General features: G+C 38.8%; 1 long non-coding RNA gene across 1 annotated transcript; it reads left to right on the top strand.

Annotated features, from left to right (window-relative positions):
• The first annotated feature begins 552 nt into the window (after nt 1-552).
• Nucleotides 553-12,630, top strand: LOC146506275 (uncharacterized). The gene is made up of 2 exons (XR_014877216.1): nt 553-9,258; nt 9,304-12,630. It is a non-coding gene; the product is annotated as an uncharacterized LOC146506275 (long non-coding RNA).
• Nucleotides 12,631-13,132: the final 502 nt, after the last annotated feature.

Raw genomic sequence — 13,132 nt, 5'->3', positions numbered from 1 at the left:
TCCACACAGGTGTGCACACGGGTGTTCACTGTTCGTAGACTTAAATCACACCTTTCTTGGCTGCTACTTCAAAGCACATTGTGCGCTGTCTGTCCTGCGTGCTGCACAACAACATTCAATATTTAGTATTTACTGCTGTTTACACTTAGCTAGATTAATGCGATGGTGTTGTGTATAGTATGTTGCATTGTTTTGTTTTTTTTTTTGCTTGTTTTCTATTCTTTTTCTCTCAACAGGTGATCCCGGAGATGTTTTTTCTTCCCCCCTTTCTCACTGTCCCTCTCCCCTTCTGTTTTTCTTTTCCTTCCTCTTTCTTTCTCCCTTTCCTATCCCTCACTCATGTCTGTCCCGTCTGTAACAACTGAAAATAAAATAAATAATAAAAACAAAGGTCGATCAAATGGACCAATACGGCAATGCCATGATGATCCATTTGGCAAAATAAATCCATTGGGTATCCTTGTTGGTCTTCAGACAACAATTCTGACGGCTAAAGAACCAAATGGGACAGGCGGAAAAAAAAAAAAAAAAAAAAAAAAAAAAAAAGAAAAGCTTTGTACAGTTTTTCCTGGAAAGTCAGGTAGCTGCTGTGGAGAACTGAAAGATTGTTCATACAACTACAAAATAATATTATATCTCTTCAAGGATGTCAGTAACTCTATTTTAAAACGACTACAGTCATAATTTCTTCTGAACTGTCTTTGTTTCCTGACAGTGAGAAATTCATCTACATTTAGCTACATTTTCCTAGAAGGAATCTTTTTGTCACTGTGTATGATCAAACTTCTGCCTAAGTGTAGACACCTCTGAAAGTTTCCAGGTGCTGATGTTAGTCCAGCAGTTACAGGAAAAGGGGGGGGGGGGGGGGGGATGAGTGACACAGCAGCATCATCGTTTTTCTAGCTATGATGAGTCTGGGTATTTGTGTTAATGATGGTTACTCGGAGAGCAGGTTACTCAGAGCTCGCTGAGGCCCCCCCGGCCCCAGTCTTTCTTCCCTCTCACACGTGCTCATCCAATCAGATCAAGAGAAAAAAGCAAACAAACAAACAAACACACAAAAAAGATTTGATGCTTCCTTTTTGGCTTTAAAACAGTCCAAACGTAACACTTTAAGGAACAGAGAGATTGTTTCATACTATTACCAATAATACATTTTAAAGTGTTTTTTCATAAAGTTTATCATCAGTGTGCACGCTTTTCACTAAATGCATTCTCTTGCAATTTATGTCTCGCTTCACAGATTTAAATTTCGTAGCAAACTTGCAATACACAAATCCTCAGAAAGAAGATGAGCATACTTGAGTGAGTTGTTCAAGAAAGATCAAATATTTTTACTTCGTGCTACGATGCTGCCCTGAAAAGATGGATTTATGGGATTAAGCAGACAAAAGTGATGACAGAAGCAGTGTCGGTAACTGGAGGATGCCCTGTTGCTGGAATCCCCAAAATTTCTAGACAGGAGGTGACGATTGCAAAGTCAGCAGTACAGTAGTCACAATAGACCCATTCATGGGAAACAGCCTAGGCTGAAATATACTGGATTTATCCGTTGAATTCGTTTTGTTGTTAGAGCTACAGTAAAAAGGGGTTGTGTGCTAATGCACCCCTTCCTCCCCCTGCAGCCGGCTGTCGCCTGGACGCTGCTCGGTCCGGCACGTAGGCCAGTTCACATGGCAGCACGCCAGTAACGGGGGGGAGCAGTGTCAATTAGAAGCGTCTTTGATCGGAATTACTGCATCACAGTGACCCACATGGTCAGTCTGACGGATATGTGATTGGAGAAAATGACGGATAATGTGATGTGTGTGCAGAGTGACCACGATTCCTGGTTTAAAGGGTCAGAAACAAAGAAAACACAATGAGAAAGCACGAGCAGACATTAAAAGAAACATGTGGTCGACACTGCAAACAAAACTGTTTAAAGAAGAAAAAGCTTTTGTTCTTCGCTGGGTCATATTTTACAGTAAAAGTGGAAATATGTAAACACCGCCAAAGAGTTCAGACAGCAGACAGAGCTGTGTGGTCATCTCAGTCGGAAATAAAACATGAGCAGCAGACGATTTGAATAGTAGGTGGGAGGTTTTGCACAGCAGTGTTACTGTCAGGGTGGAAAAGACATTACATTACTGAGTCAAAGGAAGCTTACGGAGAAAAAATATTTCTGACTTTTTCACCTCTTTCTAAAATGATCAAAACCCCATTTACTGCATAGATGGCTACCAAATGTAATAAAAAAAATAGAATAAAGTAATCGCTTCTTCAGTGACCTGAGTGAAGACGGGAACTTTTGTGGGATTTTGTCTTCAAAGCATTCAAGTTCATTAAATTTAATCCGAGTCTGGTTTTCCACAACCTCACATGAGCTGTATCCCAATTCAGGGTCTGCAGCCTTAAAGGCCGCATTTTAAGGCCGATTACATCACAGGCTGTCCCAATTCGAAGGCTGCTCGAAATGCGGCCCTCAAATGCGTCCTTCATTTCCCTGAATTTTAAGGACGGCGGTGTAGACTTCGTGGCCCAACATATCCCAGAATGCATAGCACGGTGGTGGGTGTGGATAATTTTGCCGAAAAAAACGGCTGATGAGGGGCGCCCGAAGAGTAACTTAGTAAACTAAGTACTGAATATTATGTCACTTATTTATGTGCAAATGTTTAATAACGAAGAACATTAAAACATTACTGTTGGCCACATGTCGGCAAAGTTATGTGACATTAGTGACGTTTGTACTAACTTGGTTTTAAAGCCTTTACTTTAAAATATACGCCGTTCAATAGCTGAGCTTAATCAGAGAATGATCAAAGCTCATGTAGAAACAAACAAACAAATGAACAAAAGATTTTCTCCTTCATTTCTGTCAAACAAAGCTGTATGAAACGTTTCCAGCTGTTAGTATCATGGTTGCTAGGCAACCTGGGCAGCGCAACGGAGGCTAGACCGTCCCATTTCACAAGCCTCGCACTTCCGGCCTTAGCGGTCTTTAAGTACGCGGCCCTTGAGGATCGTTGAGGCTGCGTACTTTAAGGCTGCAGACTCTGAATTGGGATACAGCCATAGTCTGAGCAGACAATGAAATGATCTTTAAAACACATTTTCAAGTTTTTAGTCAGCCATCGTTGAGGTTTAACTTTCATACGTTAGCAATTTAGCACAAAACACGATACGTCTCTGTTAGCTCTGTGATTGCAATGCCGTGTAAACAGCTGCACAGGACTCTGCTGAGCTTAGGAAAACCCAGGTGTTTTTGTGCCTTTTTCTTATTTGTATGTCATCTAGCTTTTTCAGCTTGCAGGCAGTTTGTCCTGTTTGTCTGCTTACAAGGAAAGACCAGGGTCTCTATGTTCCTCTTTTTTTCTCTTCGCCTTTTGCTCACCTGGTCTCAGCAGATGTGCCTCCTCACTAAGCCAGGCTCTGGTGGAGGTCACTGACTGTTGAAAGACAGTTGTTCTATCCAAGTGTTTGATCATGTTTGCCTTGTAATATAAAACCTCTTCACATGATTGTTGAATTACATTTAACTAAAAATAATGACATGCGCATTTTTATGCAAATTTACAGCAGTCTGTTGAACTAACAGATTGAGCATTATTTGTTGTCAGAAACAAAGTAAAATTGTGTTTTTGTTTTTTTTACCTCGTAATATAAGAAAACGCGTACAAAAGGAGCTGCCATGTAAGGCGCAGGAACAGTCACGCTTTAAGAGATGGAAAGCACCAGGCAGTAATCTGGTGGTTTGTCATTGTGATACTCCTCTTAGTGAGATCAGAATCTTTAACTAGACATGAGGAAATAAAGTTTACAAAAAAACAAGGCACTGGGGGCTCCTGATTGTTGCAGATATTAATTTGTTTTTGCTGCAGACCCGCTGATAGAAGTAAGAATTTCCTATCATGCATCTGTAAGAAGCTAAGTAAGCGATAAGAATGTAAGTAGGTATGTTTGCAATGTGATGTGCATGTATTAACTTGTTATATTGTAACTGTTTGGATGTGCTTGAGGGCTCCAATGTGTTTCATGTCCACTTTAAAGTACAGCTCAGGGCAGATGACACCCTTGCAGACATTTTGTGTGGCTTGCAAATGCAACAAGACAGAGTGAAGCATCCACAGGTGGATGAGATTTAGCTGTGGGCTATGCGTTTGCTGGAAATGCTGCATGTTTCTGCCAGTTTGTCTTTGTTGCCTTTTCGGGTTCCTGGTACACAAAGTTATTCAGTGTAATTGATCACCTAGATCTGGATAGATTTCCTGGAGTATTTAAAAGCTGTGTGTCTGAGCATTTGCTCTCCCTTTCATCCATCCATCAATTCTAGATGCTCTATGAATCATTCGGTTCTTGAGAATCTGAGTTGGTGTCAGTGATGAAACTGCACGTACACAATTGTTACACAACTTTGGCTTAAGAAGTCAAGATGAATGAGTTTACTTTTACTGCGAAAAAAGGAACTTCTGTATGTTTGTATTTATTTATCACTGATCACACTGGTGACTAGCCTTGTATACTGACGCAGAGAAAGAATAGAGAAAGATTGATTTAGAGATAATATATTCGCTTTAAAAAACAAAAAGTAAGCAACCATTCATCATTTTTAATCATACATTTCTTGAGCAGGATGTTCTTGATGTTTCAGTTCATTTGATTATTTGACACTGTATTCAAAAAGAGTCACAGAGGAAACCATAATTTACTGAAAAGACAGGAAATGACATCACACCTGACTAAAAACAACCCACAGTACAGCAGAACAAGCATATAGCAGATAGCATAGAAGTCCTGCTCTTTATGACTCTGAAATGTAACTGTGTCATCGAGTGTATCCTTCAACTTCAATTTCATGCTTTGGAAATGGAGGAAAGGGAACTCTTGTTAGCGGCACAGGGTTTCAGGCTGCTTCAGCTAGATGTTCTCACTTCAGTGATGTTACACCAAAACTCCAAGTGGACTCCAGTTGCATCCTAGAGGATCAATCTGAAGTTCATAATCCTGGTTTTTAGCACTAAACAATGCTAACACCCAATGTAAAGATCACAGCTAAAAGAAAAGCGGTAATAACAGGACTTTCAAGGAGGATACAAACAACAGCAGCCATGGAGGGATCTGCTCAGCGGTGCACACGAAGACGACCTTGAAGGGGAGATCAGCCAAAATTGAAATAATGTTGAGTCGTATGGGTTGAGTCCAGGAGACTTTTGATCAGATCTTGCATGTAGTACCTATTAAACAAATCTGATGTTACTTTAATCTTACTTTTCCATTCTAACTACATAAAAGTGGCTCTTTGGGTGCTCAGGTTCACAGTTTTTCAGGATTTTCTCTGACATAATACCTGAGTTTTCTGAAATAAACACTGTTTCTCAAACTGTGCCTCAGTCTACAATTTCAAACTCCTCAAGATCTGCATGTCTCTTAAACATAATATGCCTCTGTGGATAAACCCACCAACCCACAGACACAGAACACTGAGTATGGGGCAGAGAGCCGGACCAGCCCACTGGCCACCAAGATATTTCTGTATGAGGTCTAATTTCAGTCATTTTTGCTGTTAGTGAACAGTTCATCAGACGACCAGTGGCTTGCCTCATCGCATGCTGTATTTGGAAAGACTGGTCCAGAAGATTCTGACAGCATGAATGTGTTTAGGAATCTCACACCCTGCTGATGAAAAAGGTGAAACTTGTTGTGACACATCTCTCAGCCATGTTATCGTCTATTCACTCAGACATTCGGTCAAGGTTCCCACTGCTTGTCTGAGTGTTTTCCTTTGTGTTTCAGGCATTTTGCAATAAGGACACAGGTTCATCAGTTGTCTATTGGCTCTTGCTAATTCAATCGATTGCGCAAAATCAAGGTACACCCTACAGTAGAATTTAATTATAAGTGGATATCTGTACTCCCAAAGATATTTATACACCTTCAGTCAATTACATTAAATCACAAAGACATGGGTAAAACAGTAAGTTCTTGCACAGGCTCCTCTTATAAATTAATCCCAGTATAGTCAAATGTTTTGGGACTGACTGGAAAATGAAAGTGCAGAATCAGGTTTAGGTTGCAGTAAGTACAAATATGTCGGTGTGACGTAATACTAATGGTGTTCTCAGTTTCTGATAGATCAATGCTTCAGATGCTTCTAATGCTTTTGATGCCTAAGATGCATAAAGTTCTTTTGATTTTTTCCAACCAAAGATCATAGTTGAACAAAAGCAAAGGAATCAAACGTATTTGAAACATGCAGGAAGTGTACAGAACAAGTTTTAGACGTCTGCTGAGACTGAAACCGTGAGAAAATGTGACAGCATGTTTGAGCGCTGAATTATGAAAATATCGCAATCGAAATCCATATCATTATCCGTGTCATTTAGCAGTTCCTGCATGAATTCATAAAGTACCTTCAAATATTTTGTGTTTCCAAGATGTCTTGACCCTAAATATGAAGGCGTTTACAACTCATATTGCCAACCACCCTAAATGTCTGAGTTGTGCAACTGTCAATTTCGCTGACAGTTGAACAACTCTCACATTACTTTTAGTCGTGCTTTGTTTCATGTGGGTGATGACTGCATAATTGCAATGAAAGGAATACTGTGAAGACAATCCAGGCATTTTTCAGTTTCGAAGAGGAAGTTACAGCCACTTCAAGGTAATACTGATGGGAATCTGTGATGATTAATTGGCTTCAGCCACGTGTATACTGATACTGCACGTGGAAAGTGCAGGCAGTAATGAATGGAAGCTATAATCAAGTTGTTGGGAGTGTTGGTGCAAATAGTTTCCTGCCCACACAGTTTGCCAATGCAGGAATAAAAAATGCCAGTATGCAAGACGAGGCAAGACAAGGTACATCTATTAAAGCAAATGGGCTTAATATAGTGGAGTAAACCCATAAAAACATAAAAAATGAAATAGCAGTCTGTTTCCCTTTTAAATAAAAGAAGAGTGAGATGGTTCATAAAGAATATTTCAGGATCTATCATAAGTTTCTAACCCAGATTTAAATCTTTAGTGGCATCTTTTCTAAAAATGTCTCATGTAAACCTTTTTTGAACAACATAATTAAATCAGTTAAAAGTGTGATGGTCTACATTAGGACACAGTAGAGAAGTGCTGGCACAATCAAATATTAATTTTGACCTAGATGATTAACTGTAAAAACGTATCTTTTGCATTCCCTGTTTGGTCTGGTTAGCTGCTAAAATCTTCTCACTTTCACCACTTATTTTAACTTCCAATAAACATTAGGGTTAAAGTTTGTCCTAGACATGTTAGATTAGTTAGAGACCCAACGATTGGCCTGCTATGGCAAGCTAGTTAATATCTTAAAAGAGAGCCAGAAATGTCCTTTAGTCCTGACATACTCGGAGCCGATGCTGAAACCTGATAGTCATATTCATTGTGTTTGTTTGGTTTTTTTTACTTTTTATTTGATTTCTTTTGGCAAATTATTGAAGTGCTTTGTATCTAAGAAGTCACTTAGATGAGTGGTGAAATGTTTTTCCCATTAAAAATGTTACATGTAGATGAACAGAATCAACCTACTTTGCATAAACAGGCCATTATCCATGACGCCTGTGCAGTTGCCATTGTGAATGTTACAAAATGTCCAATGCTAAATTAATTCTGTAATAATTCTAAATGAGCTAAAAGGCCAAAGGATCTTCAGCATCATACACAGTAAAAGTTTAGACCACAGCATGATTATTGTTAAACAGTCTCTTGCTTCAGACAGTCTATGCATCACCATGATCATCATCCTCTCTTTGTCTATCACAGCTTGGGAATTATCGTCTTTGCCACACTGGCGGTTATGCTGACACAAGTCAGTATACGGTACATTCTTGGCTCTGTGTGACCATCAGCCAGAAACAACATTCGCATTTACACTGGCACCCCGTCAGCGATGGTCACTTGGGCTGGGATTACCTCTGTGGTCATTGGCTTTATCATGCCATCGAGTGTTTAAAGTATCTGTTTTGTGGGGGATCCAGCTACAGATCCTACAGATCCAGTAGCTGTTGCCTGTGTCCATACTATTGTTCAGACATGCAGAGTCAGTCAGGTCTGTCACTGATGCAGCCACCATGATTTCTTCACCTTGTGTAGAAATTAGGCACAAAAAATGAGCCACTTTAGATTAAATCTTTCTCATGTTCAACAGATTGCAGGTATATATATATATGTACATATATACAGTGGGATGCAAAAGTTTGGGCAACCTTGTTAATAGTTATTATTTTCCTGTATAAATTGTTGGTTGTTACAATAACAATTGTCAGTTAAATATATCATATAGGAGACACACACAGTGATATTTGAGAAGTGAAATGAAGTTTATTGGATTTACAGAAAGTGTGCAATAATTGTTTAAACAAAATCAGGCAGGTGCATAAATTTGGGCACCACAAAAAAAGAAAGGAAATCAATATTTAGTAGATCCACATTTTGCAGAAATTACAGCCTCTAAACGCTTCCTGTAGCTTCCAATGAGAGTCTGGATTATGGTTGAAGGTATTTTGGACCATTCCTCTTTACAAAACATCTCTAGTTCATTCAGGTTCCTCTGCATGAAAGCCTTTGTGGATTTTGAGCAGTTTTTCAGGTCGTTGTCTTGTTGAAAGATCCAGCCCCGGCGCAGCTTCAGCTTTGTCACTGATTCCTGGACATTGGTCTCCAGAATCTGCTGATACTGAGTGGAATCCATGAGTCCCTCAACTTTGACAAGATTCCCAGTCCCTGCACTGGCCACACAGCCCCACAGCATGATGGAACCACCACCATATTTTACTGTAGGTAGCAGGTGTTTTTCTTGGAATGCTGTGTTCTTTTTCCTTCATGCATAACACCCCTTGTTATGTCCAAATAACTCAGTTTTAGTTTCATCAGTCCACAGCACCTTATTCCAGAATGAAGCTGGCTTGTCCAAAATTGCTTTAGCAAACCTCAAGCGGCTCTGTTTGTGCTGTGGGCAGAGAAAAGGCTTCCTCTGCGTCACTCTCGCATACAGCATCTCCTTGTGTAAAGTGCGCCGAATGGATGCACGATGCACAGTGACTCCATCTGCTGCAAGATGATGTTGTAGGTCTTTGGTGCTGGTCTGTGGGTTGACTCTGACTGTTCTCACCATTCGTCGCTTCTGTGTATCCGAGATTTTTCTTGCTCTGCCACTTTGAGCCTCAACTTGAACTGAGCCTGTGGTCTTTCATTTTCTCAATATGTTCCTAACTGTGGAAACAGACAGCTTAAATCTCTGAGCTTTCTGTATCCTTCCCCTAAACCATGATGGTGAACAATCTTTGTCTTCAGGTCATTTGAGAGTTGTTTTGAGACCCCCATGTTGCTACTCTTCGGAGAAAATTAAAAGAGGAGGGAAACTTACAATTGACCCCCTTAAATACTCTTTCTCATTATTGGATTCACCTGTGTATGTAGGTCAGGGGTCACTGAGCTTACCAAGCCAATTTTAGGTCCAATAATTAGTTCTAAAGGTTTTGGAATCAATAAAATGACAACAGTGCCCAAATTTATGCACCTGCCTGATTTTGTTTAAACGATTATTGCACACTTTCTGTAAATCCAATAAACTTCATTTCACTTCTCAAATATCACTGTGTGTGTCTCCTATATGATATATTTAACTGACATTTTTTATTGTAACAACCAACAATTTATACAGGAAAATAATAACTATTAACAAGGTTGCCCAAACTTTTGCATCCTACTGTAAGTACAACAAACAAAGTCCTCTTGCTGAGGCCTTTTTTGTTGTGCAATCTTCAGGTGCTTAAAGGTGATCCTAGTGTGCTTGGGAGCAGACATGATAACAAGTTTTTCCATTGCTTTTGTTTTATCTACAACACAGGACAGGCATCTTGGCTGCCAGACAAATTCAAATAAGATAAAACCAATGAGTGATATAGCCAAAGTAACAGGGCACCATTGGCTTCCTTTGCAGGTGCAGGTTACACAACATCAAAAAAATCCATTTTAAAAAAACAAGGAAAAAATCACTACGATGTCAGATTGTGAAAAGCAGAGCTAACCTAATCATAATCATACTGTGGTCTGACTGTTCACGTTATACTGAAGATGATTACACAAATCTGCAATGTTCACGTCTGTTAAATTAAAGACAAAATAAGTCAAAATAGATCTAAACACTTTTCAGTAAAGAAACAAGTTTAGGTGCTTTATAGTTGGTTTAGTTTATTTTTGGTGGTATCGATGCCCTGGCCTTGAAAATTTTGATTTGGCATTTAAAATTAGTATTCTGGCTTATTTAAAAGCAGAGACAGAAAATAAATCAAATTCTTCTTCCTATTTTTTTACAAAAAAATCTAGTTTTGTCCAGTGTTATTTAATTAAAATGGGTGATTCTGAAAAACCAGAGTTACAGTTACAGTCAAGAAGGGTTAGGTTAGAAACACAAAGCTTTTTTGTGTTCCTTGTTAGGGACAATTGTGCAGGACTCATTTGAGTAATACTTTAGCAACCTTTTTGTAAGTTTTTGCATTGTTAGTGGGCATCTTAAAACAGGAAAAGGTTGAAAAACTTTCTACATCTACCCAAAGAGTGAATAAAAATAAAAAGTATAAAAGCAAAACGCCAACATGGGGCACAAACTGTGTCACAGCCTTAACCTACTACTTCCTTATGCAGTAGAAGAAATAATATACCTATTGTGATTCTGGACTGGAGAAATTGATGGAAACGAGGAAGATAAAAATGAAATCTGCAAAGAAATCTGCACCATTTAAAGTATTTTTGCACATCCTCCATGGATGTTTGCTAATGTCATACTAAAACTATATCCAAAACTGCTCAAACAATACACACAGATGGGAATAAAGTTGCACAATACTTCTTGTTATTCATTTCATTATGTTGTCAGTTTGTTTCTTCCTCATTTTTGAGGCAATGTCAAATCCTGGGAAAAATGCACGTAAACCTCATGATCTAGTTTCTTTCGAAAAAGATAATCTCTGGATTATATCACAAACCAGCCGTGTGAAACAAAGGCTGAAGTCATCTCTCTCAGTCCTTTGCCAACTGTACGTGGGAGTAGGTGGAGGAAGAGATTTCTTTTTCCCTGTAAATGGTTGGCGATTTAGCTGTAAACAATAAGAAACCTTCAAACAATGATTATTATCAAAGAGATTGTCTCCTTGAATCGTCAACCTCAACTTCCCTGAGTGAAATGACCTAGATGTGAAGTACCTAAATGAATGCATGTGCTTTGAAGTACCTCAGACACACTTTTTTAGGTTTTCTACTAAACATTGTGGTTTGAAATCCCAGCTGCACCTGTAAGAAGAAAAAAGAAGAGAAAAGTCAAAATAGCAAGGCACTTTGATTCCATCTCGTTTTGACTTTCTTACCTGTTATTGTTGACTTTCAGCTCAGCTTTCACTGTCTTGTTACTGTACACCCCTGTTGGTTCCAAGCCCAGTGGCACTGGTTGCATTGGTGTAAAAATCTGCTACTGCTCATGACCTATTTACCACTATTTGCTTAGAAAGCTGCACTCTGTCCTCAAATTCCTAACCCGGTCAGGTCTATACACACACGATTATAGCCTCTTCCACTGTGATATGTTTTATTACGTTTCAAAGTTAAAATTGTAAGCAAGCGTTGCTAATTGCTAATTTGGCATCATTTTGATAGTGCCAGTTAGTAAGAACAATTCCCCCCTTAGTCTTTCAAGCTACTTTAGGTTTTGTGTAGAAAAGCTGGCCTGCACAGAGCCGTGAACAAAGCCTCATTAAACACTTTCGACAAGAAATGGATTGGAAACTGTAAAGCTATGCTGTGAATGCCAAGTGTTTATATGGTAGATGTTCTGAATACCTAAAGCTCATCTAAAACTGTTCTGTGGAAGTCGATGAGCAAGGTTTGTTTTTTTTTTGTTTTTTATGCTGAAGCACAACTGTTAATGGTGTTTCATTGATTGAACACATCAGGCTAATCATCCTATGACATAGTTGGCAGCATTTTAGTGGTTGAACATACCCTTTGTTTGAAGCGTCCAGTTTCCAAACATGCTGAAGCCCTTCATCAGCCAAGATCGGTGGTTAATCTGCAGGTAGGTTGAAAAGTCTGGTGAAAAACCTGAAAACAGAAGAACAGATTTAGCCTTGAGGTCGAAATACATTTTCCAGGCTGCATTAGAGCTAAGCTGACGCCTTATAAATATAAACTCTCCCTTAATTTATTAATAAAACATGGTGATTAATGTTAAATCCCCCAGTCTGTGCACAAATCAGCATCTAACCTCTGTAACAGTGGACAGGAATTACAGGAGTTTTAAAATTAAAATACTGAGACTCAACCAGAGTGTAGGAAAGATTTTGTTGCAGGTTTCAAATAGAAGGAGCCAAATCTGAAACTACAAACAGAAAATAAACAGCTCACATTTGAATTTTATAAACCCTTACTTTTTGCGAAGCTGAATATGGATTAGATTGTGAAAGAAAGTGGAATTCCCTACTGGGCTGGGCAGCTATGCTAAAAGATAATCTGGCAGTGTACAGTGAAACTGCAGGTTGATGCAATCCACTTCCAGAGAACTGCTGACTTTACAAAGGCCGTAAATATACAAAGTTTTCATTTGAAAAGGCATGAGTTATGCATGTAGACGAAAGCAGAAAAAAATATTTGATTTGATTTTTTTTACAGTTTCTATTGACCATTTAAGACAGTTTTATACATTACACTTTGACTCAAAAACCAAGTTTATTTATTTTATTATTTTTTTTGACTTTCTTGAAAAACCCTGAATGAAATGAGCAAATGAAGCTGATTTGGATGACTTATTAGTACCGGGTTGGTTGCCTTTTGCCTTTAGAACTACCTTAACTCTTTGTGACATAGATCATAATCTGCTGCCTCAAAGATTTTGGTCCATATTGATAAGACTGCTTCACATAGTTGCTGCAGATTTATCTTCATCATGCAAATATCCCGTTGCTCTATATTCCAAAGTTGTTCTAATGGATTGAGATCTGATTACTGTGTAGAATGTATTTGAGTAGAGTGAACTCTTTGTCATGTTCAAGGAACTAGTTATACATGATTTGAGCTTCCTGTCATAGCATGTTATCCTGCTGAAATCAGCCACCTGAATATGGGTTCACTG

This window comes from Neolamprologus multifasciatus, chromosome 12 (genome assembly GCF_963576455.1).
Source record: "Neolamprologus multifasciatus chromosome 12, fNeoMul1.2, whole genome shotgun sequence".
NCBI classification, from domain to species: Eukaryota; Metazoa; Chordata; class Actinopteri; order Cichliformes; family Cichlidae; genus Neolamprologus; species Neolamprologus multifasciatus.
The sequence above is the reverse complement of the archived record's forward strand: the minus strand, read 5'-3'. Positions and strand labels throughout refer to the sequence as shown.